General features: G+C 36.2%; 1 protein-coding gene and 1 long non-coding RNA gene across 2 annotated transcripts in view; one reads left to right on the forward strand and one right to left on the reverse strand.

Annotated features, from left to right (window-relative positions):
- Positions 1–10,401, forward strand: part of LOC107837303 (uncharacterized) — a 12,908-nt gene extending 2,507 nt beyond the window's left edge. Inside the window, exons 2-3 of the long non-coding RNA XR_001663318.1 lie at positions 5,514–5,517; positions 9,345–10,401. This is a non-coding gene — a long non-coding RNA (uncharacterized LOC107837303). The remainder of the gene's footprint in view (positions 1–5,513; positions 5,518–9,344) is intronic.
- Positions 1–19,849, reverse strand: part of nr3c2 (nuclear receptor subfamily 3, group C, member 2) — a 108,778-nt gene that overhangs the window by 70,157 nt on the left and 18,772 nt on the right. The window lies entirely within an intron of this gene.

Raw genomic sequence — 19,849 nt, forward strand, 5'->3', positions numbered from 1 at the left:
ATATAATACATAGTATATAGTTACCCAAACACTCAGGGCTTAGTCAGATAACACAAGATTGACGACAAGAAATATTTTTTTCTTCTTCCATTCTTAGGAGCAGGCAGAACTCTGATTTGCATGATTTTATATAACCCATAAAACCTTTTGCATGGAAAAAATCAAAGGTTTATGGGGAAAGCATGCTCACTTATAAGATACTCCCACACACAGATCACAGAGTTCACACAGAACTCAACACAAATATAATTGCATGGTGTGTGTTCTTTGCATGGTAAACCAAACCTATGCCCAGAAACACCTCGGGGTCAAGTCATTGCCCCATTTCATGCCATTTTACTTTATTTTTCCTGGAACTTAGGTGTTTACAGTGAACTATGGAGATTAATATGTACAAAATATCCCCCAATCTCACCATTTAAATGTAACTGAGGGCGTTTTTAAATATGGCTGCCAGTTCTCATAGTCACTTTGCTCACCCTGTATCTCATATGGTCGTTCTGTTTCCTTTTAAAAACAAGAAGGTAAAAATAACATTTGTCCTCGTAACCTTGGTTCAGGTGAGTGCTGGCTAAGAGGTGTAGCTGACTTTTGATTTATATTTAATAGGCTAAAAGATTTGCAGTGATGCATGTGGATGCCCTTTCCCAGCTGGCACCCATGCTGCCTGTTTTTTTGGTTACGCTGCTGCACTGTTGCTCAGTGCGGCAAGGATGTGGCGCTGTGGAGGAGAGAATAGAAAATATTGGGCACAGAATCCATATATGGACCCAGATATATTCATGGATGGATTATTGTGCTGACATGAACAGTTAAGACATCATGAGCAAACCGATAAGAAAACTCTGCTTATTGTGGCACAGAGAACGTCTTTCAGCACTTCCTTTCTATCCCAAAACAAATCCAGATTTGTGGTGAAAATGTCAGTCAACAGATTCTCCCACCTGAGCTATGAATCCCTGAAGCTCCTCCTAACCCAGAAGTTAGGAGGAGTTAAAGGAATCCTCAGACTAGGATTCGAACCCAGGACCTTCCTGTTGCAAACTGGGCAGCCTTTTCAGATTATTTTTATTTGTTTAAAATCTGAGCAATGTATGATTTCTCTTTAACTTTACAGCTTCACACTGGCACATAAGATTCCAATAACATAAGTTTGTTGTTTTAACCGTACTTTGTCTGTAGTCACACAAGACTTGGGCTTCAAATCAGATTTTTGCTGAAATTCGATTTTCTTTTCCTTTTTTTTTTTTTTTGCATTTACTAATGAAATTTGACTGAAATTTGAATGTTTTACAACATTCACACTGAATGTGAATGTTTTACAACCCCAAAGTGAGACCCATGCACAGAAAAACAACATAGATGTCACAAAGCGGCTCAATAGTTACACAAGTAATGACAGAGGGAGCCATTTATGAATCGTTTTTAAACTAATGAGAGCCAAATGTATTGTCATAAGATCATAAAAATATGAAGGAAGTTAATAAAACGAAAGCACAACTCATAGCAACAACCTTTAGTGGAGGACTGAGTGCAGCTTCTGGAGAGAAATCAGCCTGGATGTGTAGTCGGAAAAAAGGAGTGATGGGATTTTGATGTAAGGACGCAGAATTCTTTCAGAACTTCATGGTTATAATTTTCAGCCATTATTTACGTCTGGATTTACTGTGTCTGCAGAATTATGATTCATGTCTCACATCAATGAAGTGAAAATCAGATGAAATGCTTTCAAAAGTATCAGATAAGCATCAGATTTAATACAACATGTAAAACTGGCACAAATCAGATTCTTTGCAGGGTGAAAAATTGGATTTGGGTCACATTTGCCTGCTGTGTGAACGTAGCCAAAAAGGCACGTTCACACGTTAAGAAAGACAGAGCAATCTTTCTTTTTTAAATCCAATTTAACATCAAAGAACTACCTGCAAAATGACTGTCAGTAACTGATGGCCTCCGTGCTTCCACTCAACATGTGTCCAACAAGAACATGAACATGAAATCTGGGTATGCAGCATGAATGAAACATTCCATCATAAGGCCTTCATAATATTTTCAAGAAAATACTGTTGATATAGAAGTGACTTTTCTTGCCATCCCCTGATGCCCTTCCCTTCAGACAAAGTGTCACTGTTTGAGATGTGCAGTAGGAAAGGAATAGAAAATTAATGTAATATCAAGCTTGATGGGAAAGCACTAAGAATAGGAAACATGTCCCAAGAGGAAAAGAGAAGAGGTCTGAATTCATCACGGTCTAACAAACATTAAAAATAACAGCATTAAAACAGAATCTTGATGCAAAAACAGAGTTCCTAAAGACTCCCCATTAGAAAATAAGTTTAAAGGTGTTTAAATTAGTTGTTGTGAACAGCAGTTAAGTCTCAAGTGACTTCTGAACAGACAGCTGTGGGGAATTACGCAGTGAACAAAAGAAATCCCTCTGAAACGCCTCTTTTGTGCAGCAGAAAACCAGATTGCAGCTCTGCATTTTGAAACTATTCACTGTTCTGCTTCACGTGGCGAAACCCATCAGTGCTAATGAGTGGCTTTACAAAAGGAAATAGAGCGTAATGGCTTTTTATGAAAAAAAAAATGACAAAAGTTGAGGATGAATTGGAAAAGATGCTTGTCAGTCTTTTTTCAGGTCTATAGTTCATATGCCTGATTATAACGCCAAAGCTAGATCTCTGACAGCGTGTAGGTTGGCTCCTCTTTATGTTCTTTGCCCTCAGGATCCTTCTGTCCACAAAGGCTTTATTTGAGAGAAAACCTTTCATCATGGCCATATTAAAGGGTGAGGTATGCCCACTTGATCAAAAACACCCATCAAAGCATCTTAAATTCAGAAGAAATGCTGTGATCTGCCATCACTCCACATATAAACTAAAACAACTTTATATGTGGAGTGATTGTCTGAAAGTTTTCCAGACAATTAAACTTGCTTTATGGTGTTTGCTTAACACATACAGGAACATATATCGAAATATATGTGTGAATCTTTAAAAAGATTGACAAGTCACCTTTATGTGAATTTTCAATTAGCACATTTACAGGAAGCTCGTGAACAGCAACTTCAAGCCATTATAAGTCATAAAAAGTCTTGTACAAATGTTTTATCACCAAAGTTTTCCAAGTGAAAAAGTTTACTGCAAGGAATCAAGATCAGAATAATAAGCCGCCGTTAACGAGTTTTAAATTCAGATGATTTTCTCAGATCCTAATAAATGGAAGTTTTCATTCGGAACTATGCTTTGATTTTAGTTGTTATTCTTCCTTATTAACCCATCTGTCCATCCGTCCGTCCGTCCGTCCATCCATCATTGTGATGGTGAAAAGTTATCATCTCTTAATTATGCCACGTGTTGCTATGTCAGACATATTAGGCAGCACGAAAATATTTCCTCAGAGTTGATGTGTTAGACGTAAGAAAAATTGCAAGCGCGTGATTTGGGATTTGATTATGCCTAAGCAATCGAGTCTAAAGAGGTGTTTTTGGTCTGCAGAAGTTTATATTTCTGTCAAATGTGATTCAGGGATGGAGGACGACAATGTTATGACTAAGAATGCAAACAATTAACCGATGATTAATTGTCAGTTTATGGTAATAATATCTGTTTAGACCTTGTTTCAGTGTTGTAGTTTGGCCGCCATCCATTAGAGGGTATCGCAGGTAATTCTTAAGCAGAGCCAACTGATACAGAAATAAAGATGGCTAGAACAGGAAAGAGAAATGGTTGAAAAGGAGTCAGGTCTCGGCTGTAAAATGAACTTTATCCTTAAGTTTCACCTTAATAGTGCTTCCTTCAGCCGAGCTGAGTGGCAGAGCAGCGGCAGAAATGATTGAAAAAAGGAGGTGGTAATGCAGAAAAATTGTAACATGACGGGGAAAAAACATTGTGCCACGGTTGATTTTGAGGACTGTCGGGAGTTAATGCCCTTCATGGAGCAAAGTTATAACTTTCCCTCAAGAGCAACTACAGACTGTACTACTGTATGAACATCTCTCTGTTCATGAGGAATTAAGTGTTTCACATATTTTTTTTTCCTTTCTCTATGTTATTTTTCTATTCAGCAATCTTAGAGGTTCCAGTTCTGTTATGTTTTAATAAGGCCAAAGTTAAAAAAGGGAAAAAAAGAAAAATTCCCAACTTACTAAACAAGAATTAAACCAAAAAAAAGGTAAAAAGGAAAGGTTTTACTTTTATTCAGCATATGATGATAAACTTAGCCCTTCATATTGTGAATAGATATGATGAGTTGACAGATTAACTCAACAATTGATTACTTACATCCTTAGTCATGACTTGTGAAGCAGTTACAAGACATATTTCAGTTCTCCAGTTCATACCACACATGATATTGTTTTGTATTTCAGGACAGATCGGATTCTACCTGCAAAACCCTGGTCTTCAGGTCGACGGCTAACACTGGCACGCCTCCGAAAAGTCTTTACTCCAGCTGCTGCTTTCACAGTTCCTCCGTAAACAATCCTGCTTCCTCAGCTGTTTTTGTCAAAGCCTCCCTGCTTCTCTCTCTCCCCTCTGTTCCAAAAACAAACTGTGTGCATTATCCTTGTAATCTCTGCCTCCTGCTGAGAAACTTCCACAAATTTGAGTGGATTAAAGCCATTTGTTGCACAAGGGGAAGTTTGCCACAGTGGAGTCGAGTTGACCGACTGCCCGATTTGACAAATAGCCCCGTTTTGAATACTCACATCATCTGCCATAAACTGTATGAAAAATGAAAGAAAAATCAAAGATCCTTTAAATTTTAATACTTGGAAACATAGTACATTTACATAATTTACATAAAATCCCATGCAACTATCTTTAAAGTCAAATGTAGAAAGTAAAGGTGTAGTATTCTCAGAAGTGGGCAGGCTAGCAGAAGACTGAATAAGTAGTTTATCTGACTTAATTTGCAAAATTTATAAAATTATATGGAAAAATGTAAACAATGTTCCGATTTTGGTCATAATAATAATGGATTTCATTTAGAACACATTTCTATTTCTTATATAGACATGTACAGAAATCTCGAAGAGCTGCAATCAATAAAACAGTTCAAACTGAATTTTAAAAAGCAAACAAACAAAAAAAAACACAACAGGGACCTTTAAAATACTCTGAATAATAACATAAAAACTTAGTAGAAATAAACTATAATATTGGAAAAAGTTGATAGAGGCACACCCAAAAAGACCTGCAACTGCAGTGTTTTGCAGTGTAATTTTAAAAATGCATGTTTTTCTTTTATTCTTTCACTCACAGTTAGGGCACACTCTGTATTGATTTAGCACATGAAATCCCAACAATGTAGGAAAATACAGGAATATTAACACTGGTTAAAAAAAAAAAAACTAAACATACATTTACAAAAACTGTTACTAGCCTCCTGCTGTATTCATGTTGTTTCCTTACCCACAGTTTTAAAAACCAAACTGAAAAATAAGCAGAGTAAGGGTGTAATGAAAGATTTTCACCACCGCTTCTAAAGCTGTGCTGCACACTGGGGAGCCTAGTAAAAGCAAATCTATCCTGGGAGACAAGGTAGCTGTAAATATAAACCCTCTCTGGTCTGTATTTGCAGTATTAGCAAACATGTTGTTGGTGTTTGGCCAGAGTAACAAGAGAAGTCATTTTTCTCATTCAGCTCCAACAAAATCAGCTGCTGCTGTTTGACAAACAAACGTATGAGCGATACAAACTAATTCGTCTCGACTGGGGGGGTTAATGTTAGACGCACAACTTTAGTGAAGGTAAATTTAGCTTTACTTTCAATATATTTTTCTCCTTTTCTTTCTTCACATTACACACAGTCACAAAAGAGTCCCTTAGAGATTTTTCTCCCGTTCAATCGCTCTCTCTCTCAGACCGTTTTATTTTTCCTCTCCCACATCAGTTGTCCCATTTGTTCTTCCTGGTTGTTAGTTTTCCTCTCACTTCTCTTTTTTTTTTTACTCCATCCTCTATATACATGCAGAGGAAGTCTTTCTTTACCTGCCACAGGGACTCAGCGAGATCTGTGTTTACAGCAATAACCAGCAAATGAATGTGAGACAGGATCAATCTGAAAGGCTTGAACCAATACAAGTGCCAGCTGTTAAAGAAAGCCAGCAAACAACTTGCTTTTCCTGACCAGTGAGTTCAAGAAGAAACTGAGGTGATATGTCAATAATTAGTCATTCGACATCAAAGAAATGCTGCTCCCTAAAGCGCAGTGGATGTGGATGGAAAGATGCTGGACGGCTTAAAACAAGCTGCACGGTGAACACAAAAGTCTGTCGGTGCTTTTGGTAAAATAGGCTTGGGTATTAATGTGCAAATGGACATTTGTGCAGTAATCTAATGGACGTCTGTTTTCAGATGGCAGTGGTGGCCTACATTCAGCAGCAGCTGAATAATAAACTGAGTGTGTAACTAGGATAAAGGAGCAAGGTGCTAATAAAAGTTTTAAACTCCACTGTAGAGCAGAGACAGCGATTAATATGATTTTCCTCTAAATTAATCTTTGATTAATCGCTCTGGATAGACATCCAGATAAAAGGAGTAAAAGCGGGGAACAGTTTGGAGACTGGAGATGTCACACAAAGGCTTTTGAATTCACCGTTTTGGAATAAACTGTCCCAGGCCATGCCAGGTCAGGGAAGATTATCCCCCTTTTTGAACAACTCTTTAATAGCTGCTGTTACATTGCTGCGCTAAAAGCAGGCAACTGAGTGCATGCCAGTATAAATAGTGGCAGCACTGTTGCTTTAAGGGCTTTAGTATGGCTCCCTTCCCGAATAGGGGCCAAAGTTTTTGGCACGATAAATCCCCATGAGGCACTAACGGCTAAAGGCTTGGGACAGCCTGGTCTGGGGGATTCTCAAGGTGAAAGGCAGGGTTAACCTGCACAATGAGACAGGGACAAGTCCTTAAGGAAAAGTTATTTAACAGCAACATCCAACAGGATGCCAATGTGCCATTACTTATAGTCACAACACAGTTTCTTACAGACCTCAGGAATAATAGTGAGTACATTTTTAAAAGCAAACATTTTAAGATGTAAAAGTAATAACCCACTAAAATAAATGGAGGAGTTCCAGTTGCACGACAACAGGTTCTAAAGATCAACACTGATGTTTTATAGTGAGTTTGACACTAAATTTAAAGAATACAACCATCAAATAAAAGACAATAACTTTCGAGGTCTCATGCATTACAAAACTTGTAGATATTCATCTATGAACAAAGTTGCTCACACAACTTTAATTTCAATTGCTTATATTATGCAAGACAAAATGTGTGTTTCCATTACAAATGTGTACAAAGATTTGTTGATATTCCTCTAATATAGAAAAAACACAATTTTGCAGTTTTGGTGTTTCATTAAATAAAAAGCACAATTAAAATCATGAGATCTGGTTGTTGATCATGTGACTCGTGATGCCAAAAAGGTGTTTCTATTGCAGGATAAACCAATTTCAATGCGGTCATAAAAACCAGCTCATCATGGTGCCAACAACACTTTTTATCAAAAAACAAGAGTTTCTATAATTGCCGTGTTTCCATAAAGCAAATTTGGAAACATCGTTAATAAAACCTGCATGCCTGCTTGTACAATGCATCTGACTCTTACACACACAGTTCGATCGCCAACAAAGCCATGCTGCTGAAGATTTTTTAGATATGTTGAAAGATTTTGCTGCATAGACGCTGCACACCTCACATAGCACATGAGCACAACCGCTACAAAGTCAGGACAACTGTCCACTATCTTTGCAATGAACCAATCATAATATTATTCAATCTCATGCTACGTTACACGGGTGTTTCACTAACCTCAGGATGCTGTGTGCTTAAAATTAAAACTGGTTATCTTGCTTCCTGTCTGATTAAGTCTGCTTACAATAGTTTACTTTCCTGAAGGTGCTCATAAGTTATTGACATTCCATCACTACATGGTTTGGTCATCCTTTAAGATAAAAATATATATACAATCACCGAGGCAGCAGTATCACAGCATAGTAACATATCAGGTGATTATGCAACAGAACACTATGGATATCACTATGAATATAAGAGCATTATTTAGAAAAATCATAGAAATCAAAATCCAATTTACACTAAAATATAATAATGAGAGCTTTAAATCTTTACATTTTAAAATGAGTTACTTTCCAGTTAAACCAACTCTCAGTCAAGTAACTAAAAAGATCGACAAAGAGCTGCCATTAGAGCACTTAATGAATTTAATCTCGGAAAAACCTAAATACCTCCTCCCTACGTCAACAGGATTTATAAAGGAAAGTGTGGCAGCCAGGTGCTGCTATTTAAATCCACTTGATTAATTTATCAACAGCAAGTGTGACCACTGCTATAAAGCTGGAATTTTAGTCATTTGCTGCTCTGAATCAAACAAGAGTGTGTTGACAAAGAGCCAATGAGCAAAGACATCAGCAATGATCCTAGAGAAGCAACTGTGTCTGTTAGTCAAGTTGAGAGAGGTTATGAATACATTTCTAAACGGATAAGATCCATAATTTTACAAAGAGAAGGGTTATTATAAAGGACAGAGTTAGCATGCTATATGTTAGACTAAAAATAAACAAGTAAATAAATCATCTTATTTCCAATAAGAAAATAGCAGCACGAGTACGGTTTGCAAAGTTTTCTCTGCGTAAATTACCCCACTTCTGGCTCAGTGTCATTTGAAGAAACTAGAGATGTTTAGCCATTATTGCATGAGTATGTAAGGTGAAAACAATTTTTGTTTTCACCTTACATATTACCTGAGTACCTGAGAATCAATAGACTGACCACGTATTACAAAGTATTTCAGAATAAGATGTGAGGATGTCTCTCTGACAGCTGGAGTTTTGTCCGAACTGGATCATCAGCAGAACCGTCTTTGCACACACAGCTCAAAATCTGCAACAGAACGACTGAAAAACAAAATAATCATGGCTTTGCAATGGCCCAGTCAAAGTCAACAGCTCAACCTGCATGAAAATGATATGGTGGGATGTTAAAGCTGCAGTATGTAACTTTTAAAAAATATATATATTTTTTTACATACTTGTTTAAACTTGTCAGTATGTTGTGAAAGTATGGCATTGGACTAAATCTGTGGAAAAAAATTAAGCTCCTCTGCCTTCTCCCAGTGCTAACTAAAAACAACCAATCAGAGGGAGGAGGCGGGTCTTAGCGCTTTTAATCACAAAGTATGTGGCGCTGCTCATCACCCTGTCCTTCTCCCCTGCTTGCTTTCTTTTACGCTGCAGCTAGCAGAGTCTGTTATGAATGCTAATGCTAGTTAGCAAAGCCACCAGCGATAGCGGATAAATGGTATTGCATAACATTAAGTTGTTTCTTCGCCATTGCCACATTTAGCAGCAAGTACATGAGGATGATTGACTGCACTAAGACCCTCCTCCTGTCTTTGATTGGTTGTTGTTGGGTGGGAGCGGTACGTTTCTTGAGACAGCAGTAACAGCTCAGGGAGACGGTGGAGGAGATCATCAGATTTCACAGACTATCTGGCTCACAGCAAACTGTGAAGACATGGTGACAGTTTTAACAAATATGTAAAAAAATATATATATATATTCTTTATAAAAGTTTGGTACTGCAGCTTAAGAGAGTTGTGCCGAAACAATTCTCTCCAAATCTCACTGAATTAACGGAAGGTTGTAAAGAATGTAGACTCCTCCACAACGATGTGACAAAGTAATTTAGAATTCATTTTTTCTTACTTTCATTTTTTTAATAAAAAGAGTTCATTTGATTGCCTTCAGCTCTCCCTTTCAACGTAAACAACCTTCGACATGGTTCTGAAGAAATAAAAATGTTCAGGCGTACAACACGGATCCATACTTGTCTTTACGACTAAGCTCAAACAGATTTCTTGTTGAACTGCATGTCGCTTTTTCCAGGTCAGGTGAACAGACAGCAAAGTGTGGACCACATCCAAAGTTTACCGTAGAAACCTGCTTCTCTAACTCTGAACTTCTGCTGTGCAATACAAACGTTGAGCTTGTACCCGTCTGTCAGCTACGAGCGAGAAGGGCATCGATTAAAACGTCACATCGGAGCTGACATGCAGGCCGTCTTTTTGACATCCCGGTTCACCGTCTCTGAGCACGCAGTCACTGAGACCCTCTGACTGCTTTATTTCTTCTTCATCCGCATACTCTTTGGCTTTACCCCCCCTCAGTCTTTTTCACTCTCTCTAAAACCCCTTATACCATCCTACGGATTTAAGAGCTTAAATGTCAGTCTTATAAGTGTCACTCAGATTAAGCGTCTTAAATACGTTGTAAATGTAGAAATGTGGGCCAATGAGTGGGCAGCATTCAATCCAATTAGCCATAATGAAGACGGCCTCACAGAATCTAAAAAGAAATAGTATCTAATCATTTTTCTTAAGACCTATTGACTAATGCACTCCAGTTAGGAAGATGAAAATACCCTAATTTCTTAAATAATTTTCATCTGTGAGCCAGACATGTGAATACAGTGCAAAAACACAAAATAATGCAAAGTATTTATGGTCTAGTTTTTAGTGCAAATGTCTAAGTAGATTTGAAATAACACAAAACTAATTTACAGGTAATTTTCAGCAAGATATAGGCAAGCTTGAGCTTGTTTTATGTAAATAATTCCCTAATATTGATTTAAAAAAAGGTAATTGGCAGATTATTTCACCGACAAGATATTTTTCCCATGTTGCAACAATGCAACAAGTACTTTTGTTTCATCAATCTTAAAAAATTAGTGAAATAAAACAAGCTCCTATGTCTTGCTGAAAAGTTACTTTCAAGTTAGCTTTGACTTATTTTAAGTGTAATAATTTATGTACACTCGGAACTAGGCCAAAAGCACTTGGTGCACACGTTTGCACTGCATCTCCTTAAAACCTGAAAACATTACAATTGAAACAATATTTTATTTAAGTAAGGAAAGAAACCTAGCCTAACCAAAGTTAAAGAAATGTGGAGTAGAATTGGGAGTATTTCAAAAATGACAACAACAATTCTTTGTCCTGACAATGAAGTGATAACGAGTAGATCCAGAACAATCACAACTACCAGGCATTTCATTTGTCCTCAGTGTTTAGCTTTGCTGTCCTGGCTTTCGTAACTTAACCTAGAGCCGTGAGGAAACATCAGCGCTTATCTGCAAACATTTTATGTAGCAAGTGGCTCTGCAACAAAAGGGAAAGGATCAAACCTCAAATTCGTACAGTGAGATAGTAAAACTCAGTGCTACAGGAAGGCTTAACAGTGTACTGCACCAAGAAGGGGCGTAACACCACATCCTGCTCACAAGACAAGGACGAGAATTTCAAGAACAAAAATTTAAATTTCCCCTTTTTTCACTTTTCTAAGACAGAATAAATGTTTTACAAATCCCAAATTTTGCAGAACAAGAAATGCACTAATCAGAGTTTTAAGGCAGATTTCTAAATTGCACTTTTGAAATTTGACCTGCTGATACTGATTTTAGCTGATTTCTAACATGTCTTTAAAACTACAAAATAAAATTTCTAGTATTCCTGTTTTGAGAGTGCATAAATTAATCATATTAAGATCACATCATGTGAAAGTAGCCACATTAAAAAACTTTTTATAGTAGTAGTAGTAGTAATAATAATAATAATAATAATAATAATAATAATAATAATAATAATAATAATAATAATAATAATAATAATAATAAAACATTTAATAATTTGTTATGTCCATGGGTTAATTAGAACATATTAAATTAGATGAATCTGCATTTTGACTTTTTTTTAAGTTTTTCCACTCCAAAATGTAGAATTGCTAATTTTATCCAACAAATGACAGAAAAAATTGATAAAATCCATTCAAGTCAACATAATATTTCTTCAGTTGTGTCCACATAATATTCCTAGCAGAACAAATTACCTTATTTTCAATGTTCCACAGTATCTGTTGAAGAGAGTGAATCTCTCAGTGTATGGTGCCTGTCAATGGGAGGCTAGGTTTTTTTTTTTGTAAAATCAAATATTTGTAGGCTGCATTGATTTTGGAAGAGTTCTCCACACTCTTGTGTGAGCTCAGTCTTCCTGCCAAGTTTGTCTGCTCTGTCTGCACACAATTCCTGTCCAAGCTGAGGAGTCACTTACGCTGAGAAAGAACTGCTCTACGTGTCCTCTTTTTCCCAATCTTCCTCTGCAATGAAATTACTTGAAGTAACACTTGCTGAGAAAATATGCATTAATACATCTTTTGAACTAGCATCCCTTCTGTCATTTGTAAGATTAGGTGTCTGTTTGAAGAAGTTAAAAAGGTAAAACTGAAGGAGTCGGTGACGGCTTCTTCTGAGTTGCTGGAAAACAGACTGTTACATTTAATTGGAACATTTTTTAAGTCACTAGCAACCAGGAAATCGAAGAAGACGGCAGGAAGGACAGGAGACTTTGTCTGCCTTATATCCCTCTCTCCCTTCAGGCATCTATTATGGAGGGCATTTCCTCTTTCTGTTTAAAATAAACACTGTGCAGTCTGTGCTTTAATAGTTTCTCTATTGGTGGATCACAAGAACAAACCAGCAAAATCATTCAGAAAATCTAAACTGACCAATTAAAGCCACTGTGTTCGTTTGTATTTCCGGACACTACAGGGAGCTTTCATCTCCATCTTTCACATTTAGAGAGCACAGTTCATTTGCAGGGTAAAGTCATGTTTTACATAATTAAGAGGATAATGATGAGTTCAGAGAATGATGGATTTATGTGTGAGGATTAATGAATGAAATATAGTCCTTTTCCTACAATTTACAATCTGTCACCTAAAAAGAACAACACAGAATGTTTACGATGAGGGATTAAATAAAAATCCGTTTTAACTCTTCCTGATGGTTTCTCTGATTGCTGCTCTCTTATTAAAATTCATCCCACTTTCATTTTCCCAAGGTTTTTCCTTGTTAATCAGAATACTTCTCTAGATATTTCAGAAATAAATACAAACCTGATCCCCATTCTAGGTGATTGTGGCCTGAGTGGAAAATATGTAATTTATAGTCAGATTCCTTAAGTAGCGTCATTTTTTTAGTTTCATAAAAATATATTATTAACAAACGCTTGTTCAGTAAATCCAGTAAAACAGTTTTTCTTCTTATTTATTGATCTTTAAAGTAGACCTGTTGCAATAAGCAATCAATGAATTAATCTTGTGATAAAATAAAGCAAGCTCAATATTTTCCACTTGCATGATTTATTGTTTTTCTCTTCTCTCTGTTTTTCTATCAAAAACTGGATGATAAAACTCTTCAGTCTGGTTCTATGATCTCAACTAGCTTCTTATTCGAAGGACTATTTTGTTTATAGAGGCTTCATAATTCATTCTATTTGATGTTTCTGTTGTTTATTCATTTTAGATTTTTAAAATGTCTTCCTGCTCCAGTGTTAAATGTTCATTAAAATTTAAAGTTTATTGATCTTTGACAATGTGTTCTTGCGTTACAATTCCATTACATCACTTGGAAATTGTCTCAAAACAGCAATATTATCATTTATCGCATTAATTCACGGGACAGTTTATCGTCCAGTAAACTTTGTTACAGTGACAGATCTACCTTAAAAACGTTGGATATGATGCAACATAAAGAAATAATGAAGCATGTCATTGGGCAGTTTAAGTTTATGAAATATATTTGCAGCCATAGATTTCAAACTTCATCCAGATGCCGTGAGCTTGAAAAATCGTGTCACATCAAGGCTGAACCTGGACATTTTGTCCAACAGTATAATTCAGTTTAGAGAAGTGGTGACAGTTAACCCTGTAAGGCTGAAGGTTAATTCACACTCTGAACATTCAACAAAAACATAAAAACTGCTCAATGATGGACGATATAGCTGTTAAGAGAATTTCACCTTTTGTCTCAGAGAAGAGGCATGCAGCCTGTGTTCTGATAACAAGGGGCCTCTGGAACTTCACAAAGGCTGAAATTCCTTGCAGACGGATGTTATGTGGTCTTTACATTGATGTGATGCCTGTGTTGTTTGTTGGAGGCCTTTTACCCCAGATTGTAGTCTGCAAGACTTCCAGAATTGTTGAAACAACAATTGTGGCGAAGTAGAAAATCTAAGCTTGGTGTGAAGGCAATCGTGGGTCTGATACATTCTTAAAATTTGCCAAAGAGGTCTTCCACTGGTGCTTTTCCAGTCATCCTACCTTGATGTTACTCTAATGGACATTTCCATTTGTTTGGGTTCTCTGCATCTTTTTGATCAGTTTCTGCCCAGTTGTGGAGGAAGAAACAGCAAAGTTTTGTGGAAATGTGCACAAAACCTTGTTGATATCCCGGCAATGTTGAAAAAACACAATTTCACAATTACTGTGTACAAAATTAAATATGAAATGCAATTGAAATCACGTGAATAAGTTTAACCCAATAAATCATTAAAAAATATGCAGCATCTACATACTGATTCTACTTCTCATCTTTGTATGTTATGCTATATGACTCGTGATGTGAACAAAGTATTCCCATTTAAGTTTTGCAAATTACACTAATTTGAATACAACCACAAAAACCACCTCATCCTAGTGCAAAAACTTTTTATCAAAAAAATTGAGTTTTTTTTTTTTTAGAAATTGGCTTGCTTTCATTAAGAAAACCGATTTTTGTAATTCCAATTTGTTCAATTTTATAGTCGATGGAAATGCAACTAGAATGAGTTTGTCAAACGTAACAGAGGAGCCGTTCAGCACAGCAGATTTAAACTGGTGCATCTGGGCGAGTTCAGTCATAATTAAAATTAACTGGTGATTGTGATTTGATTATTACGCTTCTGGTTATGAAGTTTTATTCATTATCCATGCTATAAATTTACTTTATAAGCTTTATGACTTTGTGATTTCTGGCTAAATATAATTTTCTTTGGCAAATGGGCAAATAAAGTTTGCATTTAAACAACCTAAAACCTGAACTTTGGTCTCCCAGCAAGGAGAGGTTCAGCCAATCAGCACCAAGGAAACTGAATGCTGCTCCATGATTAGCTGCTTTGCCAATATCATATCAAGAAGCATTGCACTTTGATGTTTCAGCTTCCCAATCTGCATTTTCTTTCAAATATTTAAGAAATGCTCTGCGAAACAAAATCTACAGATTTAATTTTGTGTTGCATTTCAGAGAAAAATCCAAGAATACTGAACTTCATGTTTTCACCATGCAACATCGGTCTTTCCAAACACCATCAAATACTCTCTAAAATATCAATGTTCTACCTCTCTAGTGATGTTCTGCAGCTTTCCTTGCAGCTTACCACTTCAGTAAAGAACCTTAAATTTGTCTCATTCAGATAAAAATCTTCACCTCTTTTAGCTGAATGACAAACTGAGACAAATTCATCCAATGAAACACGAGCAGGAGAAATAATCAGCCAACGAAGTAGCAGAGATGTGCTGACACACGTGAGCTGTGAAGCTGAAATCTTCCCCGCTGGCACACTCTTGTGTCTACCACAAACAGCCTAATCTGATTTTAATACAGTGTAGGGTTAACAGATGCTGGAGGCAGAGTGAGCTGAACTCTGTGAGGACAAATCAAATCAATTACCTGATCCACCGACAGCCACTAGAAACTGCCTCTTCTCTGTGTATCAATGGGCTGAAAATGTGCTTGTTTAATCTGTTACTCCAAGCTTTTCTCTCTGAGTAATCAGGTGCAAGAGAAAATAATTGGAAAGACTTAAATATTCTGGATTATTGTTCAATTACCAAGTAATCTGTTAGCTTAATTACTAACTTAGCTTAGCTTAATTATGTTGAACCAGGACTTAAGATTTGGAGATATTGTTGCCAGGTGTGCTCGTAAGTGGATATTTGAATGAATAAAAATATAATATATAATCTAATTCAGAAAGTAAAACTGATACTTTATAGATTCATTCATTATTTTTATACAAAGAGAACTTGATCAGGTGAGATCCAGTAACTTACTGTTCATTTCTCTTTTAAAATGTATAAGTATCCATCCTGAAAATATTAAATCAAATCTATTTCCCAGAAAGTCTTATTAAAGAAATTGCAAAAAAAGTAAAATATTGGCATTTGCATCTAAAAGGTGTAAAACACAAAAAGCATATTGAAATATTAAAATGTCCAGTTAGCAGCTGGGGTTGTTTACAAGTATGCATCTATGTATGATGGTGTGTATGTGTATGTGTGTGTGCGTGTGCGCGTGTGTGTTTGCACACCTCGAAAGGAGCCACATGGGAGATGAAAACCAAAAGGGAACCACTGATGGGACATAACTAAATCACATAGCTCACAGATGTTTGCTGAATACCACTAAAACACAAACAAGATGGTTTAAAATGGCAGATTGTTGAGCAGATATTGTGTTTATAAAATTCTGTTCTGTAAATAGTTGTCTGGAGGACAAATGTGGAGCTAAACCCTGTGTTGAATCCATGCAGATAAGACTAAGCAGCCTTGTCCCTGACGTATCCAAGCTTGCATTTGTTACTGGTTGGATCCAAGCAAGAGAATAGAGTCAAAACTCCAGAGTGAAAAAGGTTTTCGAAGAAAACGTGCACATATTTCAGGGCATTTTATTTCAATCACATTTAATGAGATTTGGTCAAGTTAAGTTCAAGTTCGAGATGGAAAAGCAACAGCCTCTTAAAAAGAAAACTTGTTTCAGACCAAATGCAAACATCTCTGAAAGGACAACAAATCTTTAGGTAGACGAGCTACAGCAGAGGAAGATCACAGTAGGAATGTATGCAAAACGTTGTCATTGTTCTACTAATATCAAGAAAAAAAAAACATAATTTTGCTATTGCGGTGTTTCCATTAAATAAGAAACGCAATTAAAAGCACGTGAATAAGTTTGTTCACATCAAGTCATTAAAACCATGCCATGTTATGATCATCCTCAAAGGGCTTCTTTGTTTGCACCAGTTCCAACATCCAGTTAATCATGTGATTTGTGTGATTTTAAAAAGTGGTACCAATCCTTTCTGTGAAATAAACCAATTTTGATGTGTCCAAAAAACCTCTCTCATCCTAGTGACAAAACTTTCTATAGAAAATGAGTTTTTTTCAAAATTGACATGTTTCCTTCAAGTGAATTTATTTTCGAAATGTCAAATTGTATCGTCATTGAAAACATAGATAATATATGCCATTCCTATCATCCTAGAACAGGAAACTGAGGCTATAATTCGAAGAGGGTTGTTCACATGATATCAGCCAAGTGTGAATTATACTGTTTGATGTTGGACGATAATTCATTGAAAAAAATGTGATGAGTCTCAGTCTGCAAAAGACATAGAAACATGGATCCAACCCACCTTATATTTGAAGGTTATGCTACCGTTTTGTAATGTGGTGGGTGATGTTTTTGAGGCAGTCTTTAGGCTCCGTAATACCAACTAAGCATCATATAAATGAGTCTTTCTGAGTTTTGCTGACCACCATGTGCATCCCATGTGTACCTAATAAAGTGACCAGTGACTGTATCTAGAAGAGTCCCTCTCACTTGCTACAGTACCAAAATTTGCACACCTCTATTTTGCAGCAACCTAATATAATCATTTACAGCGACTCTTGAAACACTTCAGAGTACCTGACTATTAATTTGCATTTCATGGTGTGAGTAGTGCTGCATTGTTCTTCGAGGAAATAATGCCTGCTGTTAGAAACTCTTCAATACGACTACCGGATGGGAGCTGAAATGAGTAATACCAGGGTCAAGAGAATTAAAACAATATAATGGGATGTTGTTTGCTTTTGTTATTTTTAAGTTGGCGAGGAAGCAGCAAAGTCAACTATGCCGTAAATCTCAAATTAAAACTATCTCTGTTTTACTTGTACCAAGAACTTACTTCAGTGAGCAGTTTTATAAACTTCTTTATTTTTACCTCTTGTAATCCTTTTGCTACCTATACACAACAAATCCTATGTAATTATCACCCTCACTTGGGGTTTGGTTTTCATATGTTAGCAGTTTAAGTGTGTTTTCACACCTGATACTCCAGTAGTATCGGTTTAATTGGAGACCAAAGTTATAACATTTGCTACATTTTCAGCTGGTGTGGTTCACTTTCACACTGCACTGTGCCAACTGAACCAAACGCTTTGAAAAACCTGTTTGTTTTAAAATAGGCATCAATTTCATTCACTTTAAGAAATTTATGGACTATGAGGGGGGTTTGGGTCCGGCATCGTTGTCCTAAAATAACTTTACTTAGTGTTGGTTGTGAAAAAAAAATAAATAAATCCTAATCAAAATCTCATGACTTTTTGTGGAAAGACATTAACAGATCACATTCCCCTGACTCCTGTTTTACAATTTATTAAACTTCAATCTTACGATGACTTGTGGCTTCAGACTGAGATCTGCATATTTCCCACAGGAAAATGTTCTTATAGCATCCAAACAATGCAAAAAAAAGTATTCTATTAAAGTAAATATAGTTAAACACCCAAGCTTTAAGTATTCATTCACAGTGACATTTAACTGAAAGTGGTTTTATTCAGTGAATTCAGAAGCACAGATGTTAAGATTTGATCACTGATTTGAATGTTGAAGCCTTTGCTTTAAATAAAGTATTGAACTTGTCTATTCTAGGACTCTGAACTTAATTAAAAATATAAAAGACATTTCAACAATGACTGTAACTTCAAATATGAATTTCTCCAATACAGGCTGCTAACTTAAGTGAATCAGTGAAATAAAGTAGAAAATCATGTGTTAAAGTTTAGTTCAAACAAAAAACTGTTAGGGATATTTACACAGAGCTCCAACACAGTGGCTCTAAAAACGGTGTTTTGAAAACATCTTATTGTTTCCATACTCTCTTGTTTTCATGGTAGAAAAACGTTTCGTTACTACTACACTGTAGATTTTCTGATATTAAAAACTGTAACCCGTACATGTGTAGGTGGATAAGGTGCTACTGAAAACAGTTAAATGTTTGTGCCAAAGGTTTGGTCATGTTAAAGAGGAATATCAACAACAACAAAGCTAATTTATTTTTTTTTCTTTTTTGGCTTAGCACACATTAGCCACTGCACTGTTTTGTAACTGGGGACTTCCACTATCTGCTTGGTTCTGATTTTACTTACTTTGTTTTGTTTTTGTTTAGCTATTTCATGTTTTTATCTATAAAATCAAGGTCAAGTAATTTTAATCAGAACACTTTGCTCACCAGGGTTGGGAGAACAAGACCTCTCCTTTACAAAACCAGCAAAGAAATAACAGGCCTGGCTAAAAACTAGAACTGTTTTGGTTTTGTTAAGTTTCAGCATGGAGCTGAGAAAAATTGCTTATGTAACCAAAAAAAAAAGGTTTTAGCATTTATTATTACTGTGGAGCAATAACTCCCCTAAAAAGGTTTCTAACGTTAATCAATCCTCTGCATGAAATTATACAAAATGTAATATTTGTTATGATACGACCACTACGTTGCTTTGATCATATTTTTCATTTGGAATTTACAAATATTTTTTTCTGGAAACCTGCAATGGTTTTCCATTTGGGCTGCTGCCTTGCATATCCAGGTGTTCAGCATTGACTCCTGAAAAAGTTTTCACTTGTCGACTGCTGAGAGAAAGGCCACAATGGCTATGACCCCTGGAGAGGTTTGTAATATTTCCAGGTGTAATAAGGATCACCAGCTTTTCATTGTGTGATGATGACCTTCACATACTGTCAAGCTGAGAATCATTGAAGGATTTTATTTTATTTTGCTGCTATAGATCCTGAACCATTGGGTGAGCTAACGTCTCCACACAAATCAATTTAGTAAAGAACAAATTGAAGTTCTAATTTAGAAATTCGACAAATAAAAACATGTCTAGACGCAATGCGAGTGAATAAAAACTGAG

Source organism: Poecilia formosa, unplaced genomic scaffold (genome assembly GCF_000485575.1).
Source record: "Poecilia formosa unplaced genomic scaffold, Poecilia_formosa-5.1.2 Scaffold132, whole genome shotgun sequence".
Taxonomy (NCBI): Eukaryota; Metazoa; Chordata; class Actinopteri; order Cyprinodontiformes; family Poeciliidae; genus Poecilia; species Poecilia formosa.